Source organism: Tiliqua scincoides, chromosome 9 (genome assembly GCF_035046505.1).
Source record: "Tiliqua scincoides isolate rTilSci1 chromosome 9, rTilSci1.hap2, whole genome shotgun sequence".
Classification (NCBI taxonomy): Eukaryota; Metazoa; Chordata; class Lepidosauria; order Squamata; family Scincidae; genus Tiliqua; species Tiliqua scincoides.
In genome coordinates, this window is record NC_089829.1 from 32,682,615 (window position 1) to 32,691,454 (window position 8,840).

An 8,840-nucleotide genomic window follows, 5' to 3' on the forward strand; every position below is an offset into this window, starting at 1 on the left:
GTTGGGATGCTAACTTTTATTGGTGGTTCCATGCTGTTTCTAAAGTTAGTTGAAGAAAGTGCATCTTTTAGACTTTTACAGTATGTTGTCAAAACATGGCTATCGATTGCACAATCCCATTGCCTCAACAGAGCAGCTGTGAGAGATGCCCATTAGAAGCTCTGGAAGGGAATGTGCTAAGGCATGAGTGGTCCTTCCTGCTTGCAGCTACAAGGTGCTTCAGCTGCCTTGCAGAGCTGAGATCACCTGGCACCATTTGAACATTGGCTTAAGTGCTCCAGGTATCAAACAAGCACATCTTTGGATTCATCGGGATGGTTGCCTACAGGCAGCCTTGCTGACTCACAGCTAGACATAGAAATTGTACGTGTGAGTCTTTCTCTGTGCAGTAATCCTGAGCTTACAACACTGTTGCATGCTGGGCTATACCACTGATCCATCTCGCCCAGCTGTATCTATTCTAATTGGCTAGCAGCTCCTCTCTGCAGCCTTGGACAGAGTTCCTTCCTATTCCTGTTACCCAAGACTATTTTAACTGGAAATACCAGGCCCTGAACATGGGAACCTTTGTATTCAAAGCAGCTGCTCTGCCACTGAGATACAGCCCCTTCCTGAGACTGGCCTTCCCCTAACTTACCCAAAATTGTTCCTCATTAAAAGATGCAAGGCTTGAAGAATCTGTTGTCAGATGGGACCTTTGGTAGTGGGCAGGGCTTTTCAAGCTTTTTTGTTTTGCACGTGTCACTTTCCTGAGTGCCTCCTTAGCTGATACCATTTTTCCAAGTACTGCAACTGTGCATAAAAGTGGTCAGCATGCTCTGTATTTTTTCTCCAAGAAAGAAGAGGCTTCCCCAGTTTTGCTGCTACCTCTTGATCTTACTTCCAGACCGATCTGTTTTCAAGGGCTGTCTGCCCCACGGTCTCCCCTTGTTGGTGGATGCTCTCTATCCCAGCTGTGTCCACATCCAGTAGAGTCAGACCAGTGTCATGCAGTCCCATGGAAGAAGGCCCAAGTACCACCTCTCATACTATGAAGTACCACTAATGGGATCCATACCATTGGGACAGCAAATACCATTAGTTTTGCCCACACTGCAGACTTTTAGGACAAGAGAAAAATTAAATTTCTGATGGGGCCAGTTTTATTTTGCATTAATAAACTTTCTTTGGACAGGGAGGAAGAGAAGAGTATTTTTCCAAGGCAGCCCTTCCCCCAGTGCTCTTGCAGTTCTGCCAAAAACATGCCAAGCATTATAGAAACAAGCTTCTTGCAAGTGTTTTGGCTTCTCAGGAATTCCCCTGCGCTTAAACAGGGTGGAGAGATCAACCAGTCTGTTTAACCACAGATGTGCTTACCAGCTGCTTCTATTTATCTACTCACCCTCCACCAGATAAAAAGGATTTGCTTTAAAAAAAAAAAAAAAAGCCATGCTGAATATATTGGATTGCACAAGATGCTGGTGTTTGTTCACAAAAGCTCCTGGATGGAGATTTTCTTGGAGTGTGTGACAGCTATTGAGCCAGCTAATTAAGAAACGAAGGCTAATGGTGAACAATGTGAGCCAATCCTTAATGGTCCATGAAGTAAAGTTATTGAGGATCGAGCTGTCAGTACAGACTGGTTCTACAGCAGATGGACCCAACTTCTCGGGGGCAGTCTGCTTTTTCATTCCCAGAACTTCTGTGGAGTACTCCGCTTAAAATTTACAAATCAAGAGTTCATACTTAGGAGATCTTAAGGCACAACTAATCTGTGTCAGAATATACTCAAGAGCACTTTTTAAAATGAACTTGTGCCCTGTAAATGTCCTGCAAGATCTACTTATGGTGCAGTCTTATACATGTTTACTCAAAGCAAGTCCTGCTGCATTCAGTGGGGGGATCTAAAGAATGTGTGCACAGGATTGTAGACTTGGTCCATGATTTGTAAGAAGCTCAGCAAGTGCTGAAAATTAACAAGTGGTCCATTTAATGGATCACCATCTGCCATTTAGCCACACTTGGTTATCACAGTAGCACCAGCAAAGCAACCCTTTGGAACATTCAAGAGAATTCTGTAGGCTGCCTGATGCCCTTGGGCAGCATTTGCTGAAGTTCTTAGTTGAGGACTTGTAAAAATTATTCCCTTCAATATCATAGATAAAACTGATTTATGTCTGATTAGCCCACCTCACACTTGAACAAAATGGATAAGAGAAAACAAATATAAACATAAGGCGAGTTGCCTGAAGTAGACCTAAACGTTGAGATTTTGATGCTGATTCTTATGTTCATCATCCTCTCTCAATCACTTGTACCTGTATTTGTGAACAGCCCTACTGAAAAACCTTGAAGTATCAGGAAAGTTCTGTGTCTGGTGTTTAAGCCATTTCTGCTCAACGTTGCATATATGCAACAGGGACCAAATGCGTACACCTCTGGGCTGGGCAAAAATGGGTTTATGAGGACCATTTCACATATGCAAGCAGTCTCTTGAAGGTGCAGCCACTATACGATGAAGATTCTGGGGTGAATTGGTCCCTTTCTGGGCTATCCAAAAAATCTTCAGCCTTGGGCATTTCAACTTCATTTTTCCTTTCATACAGTAATGGAATATAAAAGGTGTGGTGATGATTATAGGAAGATGGTTGTGTTAAGTCAGCAGAAGTAAAGAAATCTACCAGGGGTTTTTGGTCATTGATTGACACCATCTCCAGACCTGAGATGCTGCCATTGGTGGTGTTCATGTAAACAGGTAGGAGATCCTGTGTGTCTACTCAGATATACGTCCCATTGAGTTAAATGGGGCTTACAACCAGTTAAATGTGTATAGCAATGTTCTATAACCTGTAAGTCGGGACCCCATGGTGTCATGAAGCCTCATTTGGGGGGTCAGGGCAACCTTTCAAAGCTTATGCAAGAGTGGGCTTGGATCCAATCCAATAATGGTACTGCCTTTATCAAAACGGAGCTCTCAATATAATCCTGCACAGCTTCTTCTCGATAACTTGCCCCACAGCTCTTAAGGCTGGCCCTGTTTAGGCTGCTACCTCGCAGGGTTGTTATGAAGTCAAGCAGTAGGGGGAATGGGGTGGGCAGGGTGGATCGATGAGGTCCCACGAATGGGTGGGTTCCTAGTTCATACTTTTGTTGGGTTGTGGCACAAAAAAGGTTGAAGACCACCGGCGTATAGGATTGCAGCCTAATTCTTATTTAGTAGAGTGATATCTATACAAAAGCTCTGGACAGCTTTTTTTTTTCCTGCTCAGTGGCATTTCTACTCGTGAAGATCCCTCTCAGTATAAAATAGAGATGGGTTGGTTGGTTGGTTGGTTGATGTATTTATTTGCATCGGCCAATGAATTGGTTTATGTGCTTGCTTTGCTCATCAGTACTGAACAGCAACTGAGATGGGGTTGGTAAAAACATGCCTCCTTGCTCCTACTACTGGTAGCAAGTGAGTCAACCACACACACACACACGTTTTTCTCTAGAACATTTTTATTGAAGTGAGCACACAAGCACTGGTGTAATATAGTGACTAAGAAACTGCGCTGTGATTCAGGACTCTCCCAGTTCAAATTTCAGCTCTGCCATGAACGTGTTGGGTGACCTTGAGCAAGCCACTCCCTCTGTCTGCAATATTTTAAAAATATATGTAGCCTCAAAAACACCCAAGACCTCCTTACACAATATGATGTTACTAATTACCCTTAAAGACTTGGGGAAAGGACAGTATGGGCCCTGTTTTGCACACTCAAGAAGTGCTCACACATATGTGGAGTATAATTGAGTTGGAAGTGAACTGGAAGTTCATCTAGTCCAACCCCCTGTCTGTAGCAGGATGACTATATTTCATTGCTTCACCTTTAAAGGTCTTAGGGTGATATGCATGATCAGCTCACATCAACCCTTTGGAGTAGATTTAGCCTTATAGAGACAATGATATGGGTCAGCCCATAGTTCAGTGGGGAGTTGAGCTGGATCTCTGTGATCTTAGTCTCACACCTTAACCACAACCTGGTATTATACCCCTCTCTCTTGGCTTCCACATCCAGTTGTCTGACAGCTATTAGTCTAGCCAGTGAAAGCCACCAATGTGAGCAAAACAATAGGAAATAGAGCATGCAACAGTTTCAGCAGAAACCAAGTATATATTTCTGACATTTGCAGTCTTGGTTGGCTGGTCTCAAAGGCATCTGGGAGAAGAGGAAGTGTTTTCGAGACCAAAGTGTGAATGGCAGCTTCCCCCCTCCCCCCAGATTAACTTAATGTCAACCTAGGTTTCATTCTCACTACATTTTCTTTGCCAGGGCAGTTATTTTGCATTCTTGGGTATGCCGTGTTTTCTTAATTAACTCCATCTGTTGAAAGCTCAGCCTGTCCAGTTTGGGAGGTGGAAGGACTCATTCGTTTTCAGAATCTTGAAAGAAGATGATGCTGTGCAAAGCAGTTTAAATCTAAGTATTTGGTTAAGCTAATTGAGTCAACTGGCTTAGTGCCAGCTACTGGGCCTTAATTGGTCTGCGGGTCAAGCTGTGGCAGAATCTGGGCTACAACCTGTTAGGGTGGAAACCAAAATTGGTTGGCTATCTAGATTCTTTGCTTTCAGCAGGCCGCTGAATTTGGAGTGCTCCTGAGACTCTTGGCACAATGGCTGTCCCTAAATTGACATGCTTTGTGTGTTGCATAATGCGCTCCTCCATGGTATGCCTACCATTAATTTGAAGCAGCAATTACAGTGGATTCCCTTATCTCTGAGTCATTTTTGCAGGTAATCCGGTTACCTGCTGGATTAGGGTGGTAAGTATTACGAAGAAAATGATATTTGCCGTGGAAACAAACAGAGAGACAAAGCTTTGCCTGCTAATGAAGCTGCAGGCTGGAAACATGGTAAAGCAGAGGCGTCACTAAGGTTTGTGTCACCTCTTCCCATACGAGACTGTACATAATAAATTCCAATATCATATACACAATCTAAATGCAATGGTATCACTAGCATTGGTGTAGCCCCCGTTCACTTTATTTAAATATAGCAGTGTACAGATCACCCAACAAATCAGTCACCAACAAAAAAATCACCAGTGACCAACTTGATGACACACAACTGAATAAGAGTTCTAGCATTAGCTCTGATGCATGGAAAGAAGAGCTGACTCATACTAACACCTTATTCGTTCCCTCCTGTGTCATAACACCACCTCATTGGCTCTCAGAACAATCAGTCCATTGGTCTGTTTTGAGTTAAAGAAATCCACTTTTTTGCTATATGAGGTAGTCATTTTTTCCTTTCCTGGTTATTTGGCTATAAAATTTGATAGAATACAGATAATTCAACATGGTTAGCTTCATTACACTCTGCACGAAATTGCCTTTCCAATGATATATATCAGGGGTCTCCAAACTTTTTGGCCAGAGGGCCACATCAAATATCTGGCGTGGTGTGGAGGGCTGGAAAAAAATTAAAATATAAAATTTAAATAAATTAGAGATGGAACTTAAATGAGTGAATAAATGAATGAATGGGCTCATTCATTCAACCTCTCTGGCCCTCAGAACACCCCCCAGACACTATCAGAGCACAGTTCTGGTCATGTCCAGTTGAGTGGGCCAGATACTTTCAGGGGACAAGAGGTTGGCCACAGGCTGGAAAGAGGCTTGCTGTGGGCCGCATCTGGCCCCCGGGCTGGGGTTTGAAGACCCCTCATATATAACATTATAGTATTCATAAATACACATTTTCCAAAAGGTTTTCAAAAGTTTGGCCACTAGTGGTGTCACCCTCTCCCCCCCCCCCCGCCAAGGGTGTCACCTGGTGCAGTTCACACCCCTGTACCCCTTAGTGATGCCACTGTGATAAGGCAGAAGATCACAAAATGTGCCTGGGACATGGGGTAGATGATTTTTAAATTTTTCAAATTAATTCAAGGCCCATTGGTATGGCAGGTGGCTAAAGCCAGGATTTTAAAAACACAGTGATGTGGTTAAAACATAAGAACATAAGAACAGCCCCACTGGATCAGGCCGTAGGCCCATCTAGTCCAGCTTCCTGTATCTCACAGCGGCCCACCAAATGCCCCAGGGAGCACACCAGATAACAAGAGACCTCATCCTGGTGCTCTCCCCTACATCTGGCATTCTGACTTAACCCATTCCTAAAATCAGGAGGTTGCGCATACACATCATGGCTTGTACCCCATAATGGATTTTTCCTCCAGAAACTCGTCCAATCCCCTTTTAAAGGCGTCTAGGCTAGACGCCAGCACCACATCCTGTGGCAAGGAGTTCCACAGACCGACCACGCGCTGAGTAAAGAAATATTTTCTTTTGTCTGTCCTAACCCGCCCAACACTCAATTTTAGTGGATGTCCCCTGGTTCTGGTATTATGTGAGAGTGTAAAGAGCATCTCCCTATCCACTCTGTCCATCCCCTGCATAATTTTGTATGTCTCAATCATGTCCCCCCTCAAGCGTCTCTTTTCTAGGCTGAAGAGGCCCAAACGCCGTAGCCTTTCCTCATAAGGAAGGTGCCCCAGCCCCGTAATCATCTTAGTCGCTCTCTTTTGCACCTTTTCCATTTCCACTATGTCTTTTTTGAGATGCGGTGACCAGAACTGGACACAATACTCCAGGTGTGGCCTTACCATAGATTTGTACAACGGCATTATAATACTAACCGTTTTGTTCTCAATACCCTTCCTAATGATCCCAAGCATAGAATTGGCCTTCTTCACTGCCGCCGCACATTGGGTCGACACTTTCATCGACCTGTCCACCACCACCCCAAGATCTCTCTCCTGATCTGTCACAGACAGCTCAGAACCCATCAGCCTATATCTAAAGTTTTGATTTTTTGCCCCAATGTGCATGACTTTACACTTACTGACATTGAAGCGCATCTGCCATTTTGCTGCCCATTCTGCCAGTCTGGAGAGATCCTTCTGGAGCTCCTCACAATCACTTCTGGTCTTTACCACTCGGAAAAGTTTGGTGTCATCTGCAAACTTAGCCACTTCACTGCTCAACCCTGTCTCCAGGTCATTTATGAAGAGGTTGAAAAGCACCGGTCCCAGGACAGATCCTTGGGGCACACCGCTTTTCACCTCTCTCCATTGTGAAAATTGCCCATTGACACCCACTCTCTGCCTCCTGGCCTCCAACCAGTTCTCAATCCAGGAGAGGACCTGTCCTCTAATTCCCTGACTGTGGAGTTTTTTCAGTAGCCTTTGGTGAGGGACCGTGTCAAACGCCTTCTGAAAGTCCAGATATATAATGTCCATGGGTTCTCCCGCATCCACATGCCTGTTGACCTTTTCAAAGAATTCTATAAGGTTCGTGAGGCAAGACTTACCCTTACAGAAGCCATGCTGACTCTCCCTCAGCAAGGCCTGTTCGTCTATGTGTTTTGAGATCCTATCTTTGATGAGGCATTCCACCATCTTACCCGGTATAGATGTTAGGCTGACCGGCCTATAGTTTCCCGGGTCCCCCCTCTTTCCCTTTTTAAAAATAGGCGTGACATTTGCTATCCTCCAATCTTCTGGCACCGTGGCCGTTTTGAGGGACAAGTTGCATACCTTAGTCAAGAGATCTGCAACTTCATTCTTCAATTCCTTAATAACCCTTGGGTGGATGCCATCAGGGCCCGGTGACTTATTGATCTTTAATTTATCAATGAGGTCTGAAACATCTTCTCTTTTAACCTCTATCTGACTTAACTCCTCAGTTAGGAGGGGCCGTTCGGGCAGCGGTATCTGCCCGAGGTCTTCTGCCGTGAAGACAGATGCAAAGAACTCATTTAATTTCTCTGCCATCTCTAAGTCTCCTTTTATCTCCCCTTTCCCTCCCTCACCATCCAGAGGGCCAACCGCTTCTCTGGCGGGTTTCCTGCTTCTAACATATTTGAAGAAGCTTTTATTATTCCCCTTAATGTTGCTGGCCATGCGTTCCTCATAGTCTCGCTTGGCCTCCCCTATCACCTTCTTACATTTCTTTTGCCACAGTTTATGTTCCTTTTTATTCTCTTCATTAGGGCAAGACTTCCATTTACGGAAGGAAGCTTCCTTGCCCTTCACAGCCTCTCTAACTTGGCTGGTTAGCCATGCGGGCACCCTCCTGGATTTAGTGGAACCCTTCTTTCTTTGCGGTATACACCTCTGCTGGGCCTCTATTACTGTTGTTTTAAGCAGCCTCCATGCACTCTGGAGAGATTGGACTCTTTTTACCCTCCCTTTCAACCTCCTTCTAACCAGCCTCCTCATTTGAGGGAAGTCCGCCCGTCGGAAGTCAAGGGTTTTTGTTAGAGATTTGCCTGGTATTCTTCCCCCAACGTGCAGGTCAAAACGGATCGCAGCATGATCACTGTTCCCCAATGGCTCAGTAACGTTTACATCTCTAACCAGGTCCTGCGTACCGCACAAAATTAAATCCAGAGTCACCTGTCCTCTGGTGGGCTCCGTGACTAGCTGATCTAAGCCACAGTCATTTAGCACGTCAAGAAATCCGGTTTCCTTATCGTGACCAGAACACAAATTGACCCAGTCAATATGAGGATAATTGAAGTCCCCCATGATTACAACCCTGTCCTTCCTTGTCACCTCCCTGATCTGTTTCCTCATTTCAAGGTCCCCATCAGATTTCTGGTCTGGAGGACGATAGCACACCCCCAGTATTACATCGCTGCACAAGCCTGGTAATTTAACCCACAGAGATTCTACGGTGGAGTCGGACCCACCTTCAATCTCTACTTTGCTGGATTCTATCCCTTCCTTAACATAAAGGGCCACCCCACCTCCAACACGCCCCTGCCTGTCCCTCCTGTAGAGTTTATAGCCCGGGATTGCGGTATCCCACTGATTCTC